Raw genomic sequence first — 16,728 nt, 5'->3', positions numbered from 1 at the left:
GAGAAAAGGCCTCTTTGGGAGAGGCTGTCGGATGTTGCTTCTTTTGAGGGCCATTCTACTAGACAATCAAGCATGACTCCCTTTGTTTCCGTGGACTCGAATGTCACCTTTCTATCAGTCTTCTCTGGTCACCATTATCGTTGTCTGAATAGGTATGGTTCCCATAGACTCATGTGTTTGAATGTCCACAGGGAGTGGCACTACTAGGAGGTGTGGCCTTGCTGAGTAGGTGTGGCCTTGTTAGAGGAAGTGTGTCACTGTGGGGGTGGGCTTTGAGGTTTTCTGTAAGCTCAAGCTGTGACCAGTGTAGGACAGTTTACTTTCTGTTACCTGCTGATCAGGATGTAGAACTCTCAGCTACCTCTTCAACACCATGTCTGCCTGCGTCCTGCCTTCCTTCTGACTAGGACAATAACGGACCAAACTTCTGAAACTGTAAGCCAGCCAGCCCCATTTGAATGTTTTTCTTTTATAAGAGTTGCCGTGGTCATAGTGTCTCTTCACAGAAACAGAAACTGTATCTAAGACAAAAGTTGGTGCCAGGGACTGGTGGTAGGCCTGAACATCATATTTGTTTGGAGGAAAATGAACTTTAGGACTATGAATTAAAAAAAAAATTTGAATGTTTAAGTGGTGCTCAATGGGCCACCCTAGTAGGAACATGGAAGTGCTGAGTGTGATATGAACTATGGGTGCTTGGATCAAGAGGTGTCAGAGGAGAAGAATGTTAGCATGCAGCCTAGAGACTGGTCTTGTGATAATTTGGTAAAGAATGTGGCTGCTTTTTGCCCTTGTCTGAAAAATCTGCCTGCAGCTAAAGTGGGAGTTTTGGATTAATTCCTCTGGCAGAGGAAATCTCAAAACAGCATAGTATAGACTCTGTCATTTGGTTCCTAGTGCTAACTCTAATGAAGATTTATAATGAAAAGGAATAAGCTAAGCAAGTGGAAAATACAAAATGTACAGACTGAGAGGAAAAGGGGTGCCAGTAGGTAGAATGGAGCAGAATTCTGTGTTCAAGGAGATAAACAGATTCAGAAATGGAATAAAGGGAGTGGTGACCTCAGGGCAAGATCTCACCCAGCTAAATTTCCAGTTTCTGAAAAGGAATTAAAGAAAACTTAGAGCCAAGTGTGGTGATGTATGACCCTTTAATCCCAGCACTCAAGAGGCAGAGCTGGTAGATCTCTGAGTTTGAGGCCAGCTTGATCTACAGTTCCAGTCGCAGTACAGCCAAGGTTAGGCAGGGAAGGAAACCATGGAAATAGAAAGCTGGTGATGATGTAACTGAACAAAGGAGTCATCTTCCACCCCCAGTAAACAGCAGAATTTGGCAGCTTCAGTCACATGGTTCTGGCTTTAGAGTCAAAGATAGAAGAACGGGGTGATGGAATCTTCCTCCACGACTGAGGAAAACTATTAAGACCAGGTATGTATCAGGGGTGTCGCTGAATGAAGGCCTAGAGAGGCCATTGTGGAAATCTGTGAAGTTGAATCCTGGGTTGCTTTGGGGACCCCAGGATGGTGGAGATGCCAGAGTCATGGAATACTTGCTCAGGAGGGTTGATTACAGGGAATGAAACCAGCCAAAGAGAAAGAAATGTGTTGCAGTCAACAAAGCTGGAGATCTGAAGAGCACTTTGCCATCAGACACACAGAATTTAGAGTTTGTCTAGCTGATTTTCGGTATGCAGAATTTTCTCACTATGTTTCCCTTTCCTCCATTCGGGAATGGTAATATATAGCAAGAATGCATACTATGTTGGTAATAGGAAATCTATTTTTTTATTTTTATTTTCCAGGGGATTATAATTAAGAGATTGCATTAATTTCAGAAGAGACTTTGAACTGTGAACTTTTAAACACTGCTGAGACTTTGGTAGACTGTAGAGACTTTTGAAATTGGACTAAATGCATTTTGAATTATGTTATGACTACAAATCTATAGAGGCCAGGGAGTGGAATGCTGGGCTATGAATAGGTATGACTCACATAAACCTATGTATTTGATTCCTGAAGGGAGTGGCACTGTTAGGGGATGTGGCCAGCTATAGGAAGTGTGTTACTGTGGAGGTGGGCTTTCAGGTCTTATATGCTCAAGGTGTGTCCCATGTGGGACGTGGTTGCTTCTGCTGCCTGCAGATCAAGATGTAGAACTCTCAGTTCTTTCTCCCACACCATGTCTGCATACATTTAGTCTTGTCGTGCCATGAGGATAATGGACTAAACCTCTGAAACTATAAACCAGCCCCATTAAATGCTTTCTTTATAAGAGTTGTTGGGGTCATGGTGTCTCTTCACAACAATGGAAACCCTAATTTGTTTATTTTAGACAATCATTTTAGAACTGAAGCCTGGCACCCTGAGGCATGAGTAGGCTTTTTCAGACTGACCCCCTTCCTCCTATTGCCTTTTTAAACTACTCAAGCAAAACCACCCTCCTTGGTTTTCTCAGGGAAGGTGTAACTGGGCTGAACGGTTTCCTTGTGGATAAGTCATACAACCATATTTTCCAGCCATTTTGGACATCTACCTTCCTGGAATTTGACATACAGTTCTCTTTGTTGGCACACTAATTGAGATCTCCATGGCTTGCTTTAAAAGACTTGACACAGGTGTATTGTTAAGGGGGGCACAGAAGGGAGGGCACTAGTGGAAAAGTAGTGCATTTTGAGGTCAGGTAAAACCTAGCACAAGGGAACTTTCCAGAAATCTGCAAGGATGCCAGCTAAGATGCCTAGCAATAGTGGATACATAGCCTGAGCTGGCCATCTCCTGTGACCAGATTAGTGCCTCGCCCAGTTGTCATCAGAGAGGCTTCATCCAGCAACTGAAGGAAACAGATGCAGACCCACAGCCAAACATCAGGCGGAGTCCAGAGAAATCCTGAAGAAGTGGGGAGGAAAGACTGTCGGAGCCAGAGGGGTTAAGAACATCCAAAGTAAACTCACAGAATCAAATAACCTGGTCTCACAGGGGCTCAGAGAGACTGAGCGGACAGCCAGGGATCCAGTTGACTTTCTGCTGCTGAGCTTCATTCAGCTCGTGGTCGGACTGGGTGCCGTGGCTTTCTCTGTCTCTACCATTTCTTCTCTCACCATGTTTTCTTCAACCTCTGCTGCCTTTCAGCCTGGGAACAATGAAGCAATAGAGATAGCAGCAGCCATGGGAGAGTTGGGGACTGAGTAGCAGGGAATGAGATCAATGATGAAGTACCATATAAACATTATGATACAAAGCCTGTGTTGCTGGAAAGATGGCTAACCGAGGCAATGGCTTTAATTGAATTAAAGTACTAGAATGCAATTTATCATTGAGTTAAAAAAGTGGGTGTCAGGTGATGTGCCGGGAGTGGGGGGTGCAGAGCACTGCCTCCACAAATTACTTTTCCATCTCCCTTCTATAATTCTGATTCACTTCTGGAAACACATTTAGGCTCCAGGAATTTGGCAGTAACAGATGTTCTCAGCCCCAGCACTCTGCAGGAGCAAAGTTAACTGTGAAGTCTGTTCTTAGTTTTGGATGTGTAGACAAGAGCACACTGCTTCATGGCAATCATTAAGAACTCTATCATGCTGGGGGATACAGCTCAGTAGTAGAGGATTTGCCTGGCATGCACCATGTCTTGGGTTTAATCCAGGACCCAAATAAGAAACTGCACCACGACTCTCTCAAGGCGTTTAATGTTAGAGCGCCATCCTTCTAACCCAAGCTTCTCTGTCCACCTCATCCAACCATCCTCAGAAGTTGAGGATGAGGCTACATGCAGAGTGAATTGCAGTGGCAGCTCTGGGTTCTGCTCTGCTGTAGGAGACGCAGAGCAGCATGGTTGGATAACTGGGTGGGGGGAGGAAGCAGTTGTTCATCTTTCAACATTGTTGAGAAAATCTTATAACACACAGCAAGGTCAAGCACACACAGTGTCTTTGTGTGTGTTTCTTCAGACATCTGCCAAAGAAGAAGGAAGATTAAACCTCTTCTCATTCTTCTGTCCCTTTGTGAATTTTCATGTTATGCAGATTAACTTCCCTTGGTCAATAAACACCCTTAGCTTTTCCCACACCTCATTTCCATCAGACAGAAGTATGTGCCTAGATGAAAATTGATTGTGGCACGTGGACTCCTCTATGCCAGGAGAAGCTTAGATTTGACAGTGACATGGTGGTTGGAATTTGGAGCAAAGACTTTATTTTATTCTCCATGTGCCAAATAGCTTGAGTAAACACAGATTAAAGCTCTCCACTCTCTTTGAATTTCAAAATGACTAATATGAAATCTCATTGACGGTCCCCTTTCTACAGTCCCACACTCTTTTTTACAAGAAGATCAACAGCTTCCCCTCCCACAGCAGGGTCTGAGCTACGGCACGTGCCTGCACATGGGATGGACTGCATGTACGTGCTTCTTGGGGCATGGTGGGGAGAGTCGAAAACAAAGCCATGGACTTCGTCAGCAAGCTCCAGGGCCTGCAATTCTTGGTCCTCTACATCAATATGTGAGCCCTTCAGGTTGTCTTTACTGGTGGATTTTTTTCTCGCTGGTACCTCCTGCTTGCTACAGAGTTGCAGCATCTGCCCACGGTAGTGGCTGGAGGATGATATTTTCCTACAAATGTAGACCGAGACTGAGTTTGATATCCCTTAGGAAAAGGGTTGCTGTGATAGTAAAGTGTTTATCTTCAACTTGATGAGATCTAGAATTACTTTGCCTTTGGGTTGTGCCAGCCGCCCATTAACTTAATTATATTAATTGATATGATAAGATCTGCCCACTCTGGGTGGCACCACTCCCCTGAGCAGAGGATCCAGGACTATATAAAAATAGAGTCAGCTGAAAACTGACATTTACTTATTAATTCATTGTTTTCTGCACTTGCTTGCGGTTGCAATGTGTCTAGCTGCTGCAAGCTATTGCTACCTGGACTTCTCTACCCTGGTGAACTCTGCCCCTAAACTGTGAGCCCAAATGAACCCTTTTATCTCTTGAACTGCTTTTGTCAGGGTATCTTATCAAAGCGATAGGAAAAGCATCTAATAATCACCATCTAAAGCTTTATATTATAAACTTAATATCCATCATCATCCAAAGCCATTGGGATTAGCTTGCTTTTGCTACTAACACAGTATCTTAGAGTGTGTAACATGTGACTGAAGCATGACTTCTAAATTGTCATGATAAAACCATAAAAGATCCCCAAGAAAACAGGCATTTGCCACAAAATACATCACTGTTTCCAGATGCTAGGTATATTGATCATAAGCAGAAGTAGTTAAACTTAACCAACGAAGAGCTAGACTTTGCATTCATAGCATTTTGCTTTTAGCAGCTCAATTGGTCCTTCTCATTGTCAGGGTAGGTTGGAAGAGCTAATCGGTTTAATTTTTCAGGCTGGAAACAGGTCAGCTAACCTTTTCCTGACCATATGGGCAATTGATGGCCTCCTTCCCAGCTGCAGATAGGCTATGCCTAAGGCTTCCCAGTGCCCAGAGAACTATGGAAGGGAGGACCGAGCAGTCCAAGAGTTCACCTTAGCGGCTGCCTTCCTGGCCTTTTCTTCTGCCTTTTGACACCTTTGCACTTACTCTCTAGCTTCATTCTGTATCTGAGCCTCTGGTTTCTTCTTCTGGGTAAGGAGGCCTGTATTCTAAGGAAGGACAGCATTCCAGTTAGACAACCTGAGACCAGCAAGGCACAGGCAAGCAGCCCTGGGTGGGAGCAATTTATCATAGTCAGTCATATGCAGTTAGGCAAGATCTCCAACTTCAGGTTGCTTAGCTGCCCAAGCATATGTCAGTGGAAGAGATTCTGCCTGCTTGTGAGTCCAAGACAAAAGAGATGTCAGCCTGAATCACAAAGGAAAAATAAGTTCCACGTGACCTTCAGTGCAAACATAGAATTAGTTTTGAACTCATTGAGCAATGTCTTTCTGCCTGTTCACTGTGCTAGAAAGAAGTGTCCCAGAGCAGAAGTCGGGGTCACGTGCAGCCGCCTGGTTGAGACAGGTAGAGGAATAATAGATTCCAGCTCGCTGCTGCAGGAAGTAAATGGATTCTCCCTCCGCGACCATCTACCCGCCTTCCTTCCTCCCTCTGCAGTGAGGAGGAGGAGGTGGGAAAGCAGATGACATAAAGTTCAGCCCCTAGGACGCCATTAAAGGGAGGCCTTTGTGTTCTGCAGCCACGCTGCCCCAGTTCCTTCCTGATTGTCGCACTGGAGGCCAAGGCCCTCTTTGCTGCGTCTGCCCTGTGTTTGAAGTACGGCTTTTGTGAGCATGTGAAACCTTCGCACAAAGAGCGGGTGTAAAAAGCATGGGCTGCCCACTTTTCCTTTCTCCTTTCATTTCATCTTTTCCCATCGTCCTGTCACTGTCCGCTAGTTAGTGCCTTTCTCGGGGCAGACGAAGCCTTGAACAGAGAAAGAGGGTAGCCCAGGCTCACAGGCATTGTTTGAGCCACCGGAGCACCATGGAAGAAGAGTGCTTTCTTCCACCTTATGCAGAAGCAGGCCCTGTCCAATAGTGTGTCCTGGGGAAGGAAGTGTGTTTTCCTGCGGTGTTTTGTGGATGCTCACTACACATAACTCCTTAGGAGCTCTTTCTTTATAAAGGAGGGCACAAGAATAAGCGCTGATTTGTTTGTACCGGACTCATTAAAACTCTCCGAGGGAGGTGACGTTTAACATTTCCACGAACCTAATGAGTTCTTTTTAAGGCGGGAGCAGGGTAGCATGCATTGTGCACAGGGTCATCTGTATTGTTACAGCTTAAGTTTGAAAAGGATGCACCTGCCATTACTCAAAGCCATTTGGCCACGCTGCGGCTCTTAGCAAGAGGTCTTGGAGGGAAGCACGGTCACCTTGACTAGCGCTGCTTGAAGTGTGCCTTGAGATCAAGAGTGGCACTGGAGAAGTCCCTGAGTCCCTGGTCCTTCTGCAGAGCATCTGATGCACGGTGGTTGTGGTAAGAGCCTCACATTTTCACTCTTGAGTAGAGACATAAACCTGTCCCGGGTGCCAGGTCTCTAAGGCCTGCATTTCTATGTCCTCCCCTCTGCTTGGTGCCTAGATCCCCTCTAATTGTTCTCCTCATTTTCTTTCCTTAGCCCAGAGGGTTTTGTATCCGCACTTACAACAAGCATGGAAACTGGTCTGTCACTAATTCCCACAAAGTGGTCCACAGTGGGTGATTAACTTGTTAATAAAATTCACAATTTCACTTTATATGAATCAACTCATTTTATTTTTTAATTTTGTATATTTTTTGTTTGTTTGTTTGGTGTTTGAGAGTTACTGGAGATTAAACCCGGGGCCCTCTATACATCAGTTGCACACTCTGCCATGGAACCACACCCCTAGCCTGTAACAACTCATTATATTTAGAACTTTCTTGAAGGAGAAAAAAAAGTATTCAAGTGAGTCAGCCTGAGGGGATTTTGCATAGCATATAGCCTATGTGTTCCATATCCGCTGGTATTCAAAAAAGTTGCTGATGCACATAGATACAAAAGTCAAACTGGAGGCCCAAACTAATTGCAGCATCTTACAGCTGGCACTTTTCTGGAACATGTGTTATTTTAGTCAATATTTCTAACTGGGGTTCCATTGTTCTTCTAGGAAGGGAAACGTTTTGTGTTGTGGGATTACTTTGTTCATCGAGGACGTCTGACCCAGCCCATTAAATGCTCTAGGCACTCCCTAGTCAATCAAAAGGTGGCAATCAAAATGACCCCATGGCTGTTCCTCTAAAGCTTAAAGCACGCTAGTATGTTTTCCATTGCTTCCAGATAGTCTTCACAAAAGTCACCAGTATAAACTCTCTGAAAAATAGATCTAATGGTTTCACTCTCAGACATCTACGATTCTTCTGTGAAATTCATTATTTTCAAATAACATGCAGGCTTCATCTGAACTTTCAGTCTCTTATTATTCCTTCAGAACCTTCCTATCCATTCTGTACTCTAGTACGTGAATTTCCCTTCAAACCCCAAATTCCTAATCCATGGTTCATCCCTGACTCTGATGTGGGAGTCCTGACTCTGATGTGGGAGTTCTTTAATGAATAAAGAAGCTGCCCTTGCCATGTTAATATGGCAGAACTTAGGTATGCGGGGATGTCAGAACTGGATTCTGGGAGGAAGAAGGCAGAGTCAGAGAGACAACATGGATCCGCGGCCGGAGGTAGATGTGCTGAAACTTTGCTGGTAGTCCATGATCTCGTGTTGATATACAGATTAATTGAAATGGGTTAAATTAAGATGTAAGAGTTAGCCAATAAGAAGCTAGAGCTAACAGGCCAAACAGTGATTTAATGAATACAGTTTCTGTGTGGTTATTTCAGGACTGGGCAGTCAGGACAAATAAGCGGCTCTTTCCTCCAACATGACTCTTCTTTGTTCCCAGTTGACTTCTTCCATGCCTTTTATGACTCAAGTAAAGAATCAAGTACATTTACCTAATTCTAGGTTGTGAGGGAGTGTGTGCTTCCTCTAGCACACTCAGAGTTGTGTGCTACAGTTGTTTGCCCTTGCGCTCACTGTCTGGGGAGAATGGAGATATTTTGTCTTCATGCAAGTCTTGCTTATCCAGTGTATGGAAGGTGCCCTAAAATTCATTAGTGTGTGGCCCATTTAATGCATAGATTTGTCCTTACTGCTATCCGTCTACCAGAATGGTGACAGATACAAAAATTTCATTCTAAGTCACTTGCATAGACTTACTCTAGAAACTAGTATACTGTCAATTATCCTATTTATAAGAATATTTGAATATCTCCAAGCTTTAAATCAATAAGTATCAGAAAAGCAAGTGTCTTAGAGACTGTAGGTAAACCAGGAAGGCTCATTACTCTCTTCACTGGTAATGGATGCTTGGCAGTTCATTTTTCTGGCAGAGGGCTTAGTGTTGTGAGTCAAATAATATCTTTGCTAAAAAAATTTGAAAATTTAAGTTGCAGTTTCTCAGAATGTGACTGTTTTTTGTAAATGTGGCCTGGAATGAAGTGATTTAGGTAAACAAATAATTTATTGGGGATGTTCTATTCAATATAACAAGTGTCTCCATATAAAATCCGAACAGAGTCAGACACTCACAAAGGGAAGTTGATGTGAATATGCACTGAGAATGTGATGTGAAGACCAGGGCCTGGAATGCTGCATCGTCAAGTCAAGGAATACTAAACACTTGCCAAAAAGCCATGTAAAGCTAAGAAGAAACAACTTAAGAGCCGTCTCTCAGTTTCAGAGAGAGCAGGCCTTAAAACACCTTGATTTTCGATGTCTAGTATCTAGGACTGTGAGAGAATAGACTTCTTTTTTAAAGCTGTCAGTGGGTGGCACTCTGTTACAGCAGCTTTGGGGGTCTATCACACTTGGGAACAAAGCCCCTGATACACAGCTCTCCCCACATTTCTCATGCTAAACCCAACACTTGCAATGGCCATCTTGTATGACCAGGGCCAATTCCAAAACCAGGAACTACCGTCTTCAACCAACTGATCCACTAATAAAAAAAGCTTATGGATCCAACCTGTGTATGCAAAATACCATTTATTTTGTGGTTCCTAAGAGCTCTTTTTGATTCTGATAAACTATGCCCATACTTAGTCTACTCTTGCAAGAACCTCAGTTCCTCTTCTTCAGACTGGAGTAGAGCACTTTGCTGCTCACCCCCAGCCACCTTCAGATCATTGTTCATGTGTGGACTGTCATTAAGCTGTAGTTGATGGCCTTACAAAAGAAAACACAGGCCTTGAGCACGAATCCCTTTGAATTCAACCTGGGAGGCCTACCTGAGTTCTAAGCAGAACTCCAACAATTTGAATGTAGTCCTGTTTCTGGTGCTCATTAAGAATGGGCTTTGCTGCCCTCACCTTTACTGTTCACTACAATCTGTTGCACAGTTGATTAATGTACTCAGAAGCATTTCCATCCCATACTAACTTCACTTGAAAATTCCTTCATTTGACTCTGAAGCTGGCTCAGGGATGTGGTTGGCTGTGACACCTGCCACTTGGCAGGCCTAAATAGACTTTCATCTCCTTGAGATTCCTTCTATCCTTTTCAGTCTGACAATCTAAGTTCTGCTTTTAACTTCAGAATCCAGACTAGACTGAAGGGAGTTCATAGATTATGGCTGTTTGATAATAATTTTAGAATAACATCCAGGGTAACATAGTACACACACCCTGGTTATGAATAGATGCCTGTTGTGTTCACAGTGCTGTATGAAGTGGAAAAAATTAAAATTCAGGAGAAATACTAGACAATTTGCAGAATGAGTTGTGTTAGTCAGCTTTGTGTATGGTAACAAATACTAGAGATGACTCAATGAATGAGAAAAGGGTTTAAATTGGATTGTGATTTCAGGGATTTTGGTCCATGGTCCCTTGACTGTTGCTTAGGAGCTGTGGTGGCACAGTACACCATGGTGGGATCACATGAGGACCTGTTCACTCCATGGTGGCCAGGAAGCTGACAGAAAAAGAGGGAGAGAGAGGGGAGAGGAGAGACTGAAGGAGAGAGGGAGAACACACACGCACACACACACGCACATAGCTGGAGGGAGAGAGGGAGAGAGAGAAGAGAGGAGAGAGAGAGAGAGAGAGAGAACACAGGGTCCAGCTTCCTGATATCTTTTTCATTACAGAGTCTCTAAAGTCCTTCCACCAGGTCTTACCACCTAACAGTTCGGTAGTTCCTTCCTAGTGAAATAAAGGTTCTTTCCATTAGGCACCAGAACCAAATGCTGAAAACTAAGCCATTAAAACATAGACTTTTGTGGGACACTTTACATAGATTTCTCCTATATCTGTCTCTTCAAGGCTCTTTTCTATCCCATTATCCAAAATGCTGTCAATCCTTTACAAGAATCCAAATAATTGGAACAACCCAAGCCTCTTCTAAGAGACCAAGTCAAAAGTCTGCTCCAAGACTCAAGGCAAACTGTTAGTTATATGGCCCTGTAAAGATAAAAACAATTCATAAAGTTTTGTCTTACAATGGTAATATGTAACCAGAATTGGAGTAATAGGGGCATGGGAAGGATCAGACCAAAGTGAGGTTAAAACCCAGTAGGACACACAATAAATTCTAAGTCTCCATATCCAGTAGATATAACAGGAGGAGTGGGTTGCTTGTTGTCCTGGCCGCCCAGCTATCTTACACCCAAAATAATCACACAGAAAATGTATTCATTTAAATACTGCCTGGCCAATTAGCTCTAACTTCTTATTGGCTAATTCTTACATCTTAATTTGACCTATTTCTACTAGTCTGTGTATCGTCATGTGACTGTGGCTTACCGGCAAGATTCTAATCAGCATCCGTCTCAGGCAGGAGATCCATGGTGTCTGCCACTCTGCCCTTCTTTCCAGCATTCAGTTCTGTCTACTCCACCTACCTAAGTTCTATCAACCAGGGCAAGGCAGTTCCTTTATTCATTATCCAATGAAAGCAACTCACAAACAGAAGGAACTCCTATACCATTTCCCCTTTTTTGTTTAAACAAAAAGGAAGGCTTTAACTTTAACATAGTAAAATTACATACAACAAAATAGTTATCAAGCGGATTTTTGAGGGCTTGGGAAATCTTACCCTGTAATCTTTATAACTGTAATACACATACATGGCTTTTGGCAAGCACACCACATTTCACATCTCTAACTAACTGCCTCGTATCTCTACTTCAGTTTTTGTTGCATATTCATGTTCAGTTCTAGCATTGTTAGGTTCAACACTATCATACAGTGTCTAGCCTCTCAGTCTTTAAGAAAAACAATCTCTGTGGAAGGTTCCATGACATGATGAGTCTTGCATTTTGTATGGCTGCAAACCCAGGTTTGCTTGGATGATATGAGGCCTGCTGTCAAAGCAAGGCACGCCTGTCAAGTGTGAACCACAACAGAAGTGGTTTCAGTGTGCCCAGAGAGCTGAATGTGGGGAAACAAACGTCAAGGATAATTCAAGAGTGACTCTGAGCAAACACGTCGTCCAAGGCTCTCTTTACAGAGAAATTTAACTGAAGTTAGATAACAGTGTTATACCTTTGAGTATACAGTGGGTAGGACATTGCTGACTCCTAAAATTCCTTTAAGGTATAGCTCTCATCATCCTGGTACAAACTGGCTTCTTTATAACAGCTCTAGTCTTCTTAGCATCTATGTCATCCTCCATTGGAACTTTATACAAACTCCTTTTTAGATCAAAGGGCAAGTTTTAGGAATCTTTATTTTCTTGTTGTTTTAACTCTTATTGAAAATCTAACGAAAACCACCAAACGACCACTCTTTCACCAAGGCCTGCATTGGATACTGTCTTGAGATCTCCAACAGAACAAGTATTCCATTTTTTTAAAAACTTCACTTCCCAAGTAGTCTGAGAGCATGGACAAAATGAACTCAACTTCTTATCATAGTGTAAGGAAGGTGGCTTGTGGTCTAATTTGCAGTAGAGTTCTTATTTCTACATGCGACCATAGCAGTAGAAAATTAACTCTGTATATTCCTATCAATATTCTAGTCTTCTGAGCCCTTGCCGTTATGGATTATGAAACTTTACCTTATAAGTTCTATACTTTCTCTAGCTGATTTCTCTGAAATTTTCCAAATCCCTCTTGCAAACCAATTCTGAAAGTTTCTGAACCATACCATCATATAGTAGTGTTACATTAATGGTCCAACTCATGATACCAACCAGTTTTTGTCAGTATAGGGAAGTGAACCTTAAGTGTTGTATGTAACAGGGAAGCATTAGACTCCTGAGCTATACCACCTTTTTTTTTAATTCTTTCTCAACTTTAAATTGATCAGGCAGGCTTTGTACTTAAGATCCTTCCACATCAAACTCTTGAGTAGCTGGGATTATAAGTGTGTACCACCAAGCCCAATTTACCAACTTTCTGTTTTATCTTTATCCCACTACAACAAATACCTGAGATAAATCAATATATAAGGATACTTTAAAATGATAGCATAATTTTGAAGAGTTTTCATATCAAAACAAGGAGGGTGAGGGGTTAGACTTGTGAGTTTATATCTATCATAGCATACTGATAAACATTTCCAGCCCCCACCCTCAATCAAGAAGCACCCAGATTGCTTCAAGTTTTTTATGGGGCAGCGCTAACATTATCTGAAATGTCTGTCAAGTCTGTAATAGGGCAGAATCTATATTTATGAGGAAGGAAGAATAGTCTTACATAACCTTCATTGGTGGAAAATGTCAGTACAAGTCATGAAAGAGAGACTGAGGTTGGAACAAAACTAGACCTCAATTTAGCAATTCTGCTCTAATAATAATAGTAAAGAGATACTAAACTGCCTACAATGACATGCATATTTCTCTCTAATGGTTTCACTACCTGTTATTAAATTATTTTAATACTGTGTTCTGAAAACAAAAACTGCTGAAAATGTATTTGGATACTGACAAAAAGAACTTTGACAGTAGTTATGTGTTCAAAATAGCAATAAAAAACACCCTGAAGGAGTCTATGATAACTTCCATGTCTCAACCCTCTTAGAAAGAATTTGGAACCATGTGACTAAGTTCCAGGTGATGGGCTCAGTCTTAGTGAAGGGTGCTATTCAAAGTCTGGATCATACAAGTTTGTACTTGTGTGCATCTGAGGTTCCTCTTTTCTGTGTCATCACAAAGCAGAAGAGAGCTGGCTTCTGGAAGGAATTTAAATTGTGGTTCATTGCTAATTCTGACTCGTCTGGACTCTGACTTGAGCAAAGATAAGTACATACTGTTTTAGCTTTTGGTTAGTAAGCTGCTCGTCACGATGGTTTGTGGTCACAGCTCTGTTAAACTGGCTTCATGAAATGGGTCCCTAGTGTCGAGCAGATATGGCAGAAAATACTAAGATGATTCTCATTCTTATTCTCTGTTCTTCTTCATAGTGACTTCCAGAATGAACTGTAAAAGTACATCTTGGGTTGGAATTGGATTATTCATTGATTGTCCTGGTATGTTGATCTGCAAGCTTGTCTACATGGTCTTCAGATAAATATGATCAAGATTTGCAGGTGGGTCAGAGGTGGAGTCCACTTATCATGACAGTGTTTCTCCATATGGGAATTAATTCTCAGAAGTCATTGAAAAGTATGAGAAATAAGTCTGCATGTTTTCATAGCTCAGGGTAAGTGCCATTCCTCCACCAACTCCATTTCCCCAGCCCCCACAAGGATGATCTTGAATCCTTTCCTTAGGTCCTGGGCATTTGTTAAGTTCCAAGGCTGGAATCCTATATGTCTACAAGGATATTAAGTTAACAGATACAGTTAGGGGATAAATCCTATATCCGTCAATTTGTTTGTTCAAGCTCTAACCCTCAAACTTGAGTCATGTGACTGTATTTGAGAACAGAACCTCTCAGAGACAACTGAGATAAAATGAGGCTATGGCTTTAATCCGACAGGCCTGGTATCCTCACAAGAAGAAGAGGAGATTGCAAGGGTGTGGGAAGAAGGAGAAAGGTCACTTGAGGACAAGGTGAGCAGGAAACCATCTGCCTGCAAGCTGAGGACAGAACTCTAAGGAGAAATTAGACACACCAACCCTTTATTCTCAAATTTTATAGACTCTAGAACTGTGTGAACACTAATTTCTGTTGTGTTATAACCCAGTTTTTGCATTCTGAGACGCCCCCCACAAACTCACATAGTAATGCTCAGATTAATAGCAGTAGCTTGAAGACATTTTTTCATCTTTTATTTTTGCCCAGTCAACTCCCCACATACAGGAAGACCAAATCATCCTTAGCCTGCTCTCAGAATCCTCAATATGGTAGTAGTACATTCTGCTACAACAAACTGACTCTTTCAAATGGTAGCTTTCTCTCCATTGTCTGTGAAACCCCATGTGTACCTAGGACAAGAAAAAAGTGATGTCATTTAAGAAAACTAGAAATGATAAAATCCTGAGAATGTCTGCTAAACAATCAATATTCTGCATACAAAAATAGTCTTTAAGATCTAAACTTCCTCATGAATATTTTAGGACAGCATAATAAGAAGTTCTTTTTGTTTCTCAATAGAATTAAATATTACACTTTTGAAAAGCAAATGATTTTTAAACTGATAGTTTAATGGGTTATCTTTTTTAATATTGCTCATCTATATCAAGAAATATCAGATCCCCTCAACTGAATGCATATTAATCAACTTTAAATAATTAACAAGGTATTTTTACTCCTAATAATCATATTAAAGTTTGAGACACTAATTCTGAAAACATACAAAAAATATTTTATTTAAAATCGAGAAAAGATTAGTCAGACAATAATATGAGTCACAAAGTGACTGATGTGATTATCTGGCAAAATTTAGCATAATTTAGTTTGGAAGAGGTGAGTGTTTAGAAGAAAAAGATAACTGAACATCACTAGGTGCCTGAACCCGTAGACAAGGGCAAGCAAACCATTCGCTATGGTGAAACCTCGCTGCAATCAGTTAAGCTTTCTTCAGATAAGTTTTTATTGTCAATGGCTGCTTTCAAGCTACCGATGAAGAGCTGGGTGATATCTACAGAGACCATGGGCTTCACAGAGCCTGAAATATTTACTATCTGACCCTTTATAGAAAAAAAAAGTTTGCCTAGCCCTTCTCTAACCTCTCAAATCAAAACAAATACACGAATAACATAGCAAGGAATTTAATTTTAGCTCACTCATTTCTCAAACCGTCTTCCTGGTTGTATTTTGGGAGAGCAGGGTGTAGACCAGCTAGACCACGAACTTGATCCACAGTGCTCACTCTCTCTACTTCTAATCATTTCATGTGATTGATTTAAAATACGAGGAAAGCCACAGCTGGTGGTTGTTAAGGGTTCAGTGTGCGCCTATGTGATGGTTATCCTTCACTGCCAACTTTGATTAGGTTGAGAGATGCCTATGGAATTAATGAAGCACTGCTCTAAGTATGACTATGATGGCATGTTTGGAGATGATTAGATCATGAGGGCTCTGAAGTGATTCCCTGGTAGAGTCTTGGAAGTGGGAAAAGGTGGGCTAATTGGAGGAAGTAGGTTACTGGGAAACATGTCCTTGGAAAGTCTATTTTGCAGAGGCCTCTTCTTTTGTTCCTTTTACTAGGCTTCCTAGCTGACATGATATGAAATGTTTGACTCCATCAATGCTCTAAATGTCATGATGACACTAACACCTCTGAGACCAGGAATCAAAACAGATATTTCACGCCTTAAGTTTTATCTCAGTGAAAATAAAAGTGATCAACACACCTGCCAGTCTGTCTCAGTACACTCTTTGCAATGCACTTCACTGGCAGGGCAGCTATGGACCCTGACTGGCCTTGAGCTGCTCTCCTTTATGCATATGAGATGGAGATCAAGTTCAGGTACCAGGGATGCTCTCCCCAGCCCACCAGTGTTTGAACAGCTCCCACTTTCCCTTTAGCCACACCAATGACAACATCTATACAAATAAAACCATAAAACAGCTGAATCATCTGCAGAAGTTTATAAGTCCTGACTAAAATATCATGCGTAATATCCTGCCTATACTAAGAGCACAAGTATTTGCAAGTAAATATTGTATATACATGCTACCGACTCAGATTTTTAAAATTATATTTTGTTTATTCTTTGAGAATTTCATACATATATGCTGTGCATTCTGATCATATTCTCTCTCTAGTCTCCTTCTCCAAGCTCTTCGCATAGCGCCCCATTATGTGCTCCTCCCAACTTGACATTTTTTAAAAGCACACTGAGC

General features: G+C 41.8%; 1 long non-coding RNA gene across 1 annotated transcript; it reads left to right on the top strand.

Annotated features, from left to right (window-relative positions):
* Nucleotides 1-304: 304 nt before the first annotated feature.
* LOC125413222 (uncharacterized) lies at nucleotides 305-16,515 on the top strand. The gene is made up of 3 exons (XR_007235893.3): nucleotides 305-435; nucleotides 13,898-14,023; nucleotides 14,416-16,515. It is a non-coding gene; the product is annotated as an uncharacterized LOC125413222 (long non-coding RNA).
* The last annotated feature ends 213 nt before the right edge of the window (nucleotides 16,516-16,728 follow it).

The sequence above is a fragment of the Myodes glareolus genome, chromosome 2 (genome assembly GCF_982192425.1).
Source record: "Myodes glareolus chromosome 2, mMyoGla1.1, whole genome shotgun sequence".
Classification (NCBI taxonomy): Eukaryota; Metazoa; Chordata; class Mammalia; order Rodentia; family Cricetidae; genus Myodes; species Myodes glareolus.
Note: the sequence above shows the minus strand (reverse complement) of the source record. Positions and strands in the feature narration are given on the sequence as shown.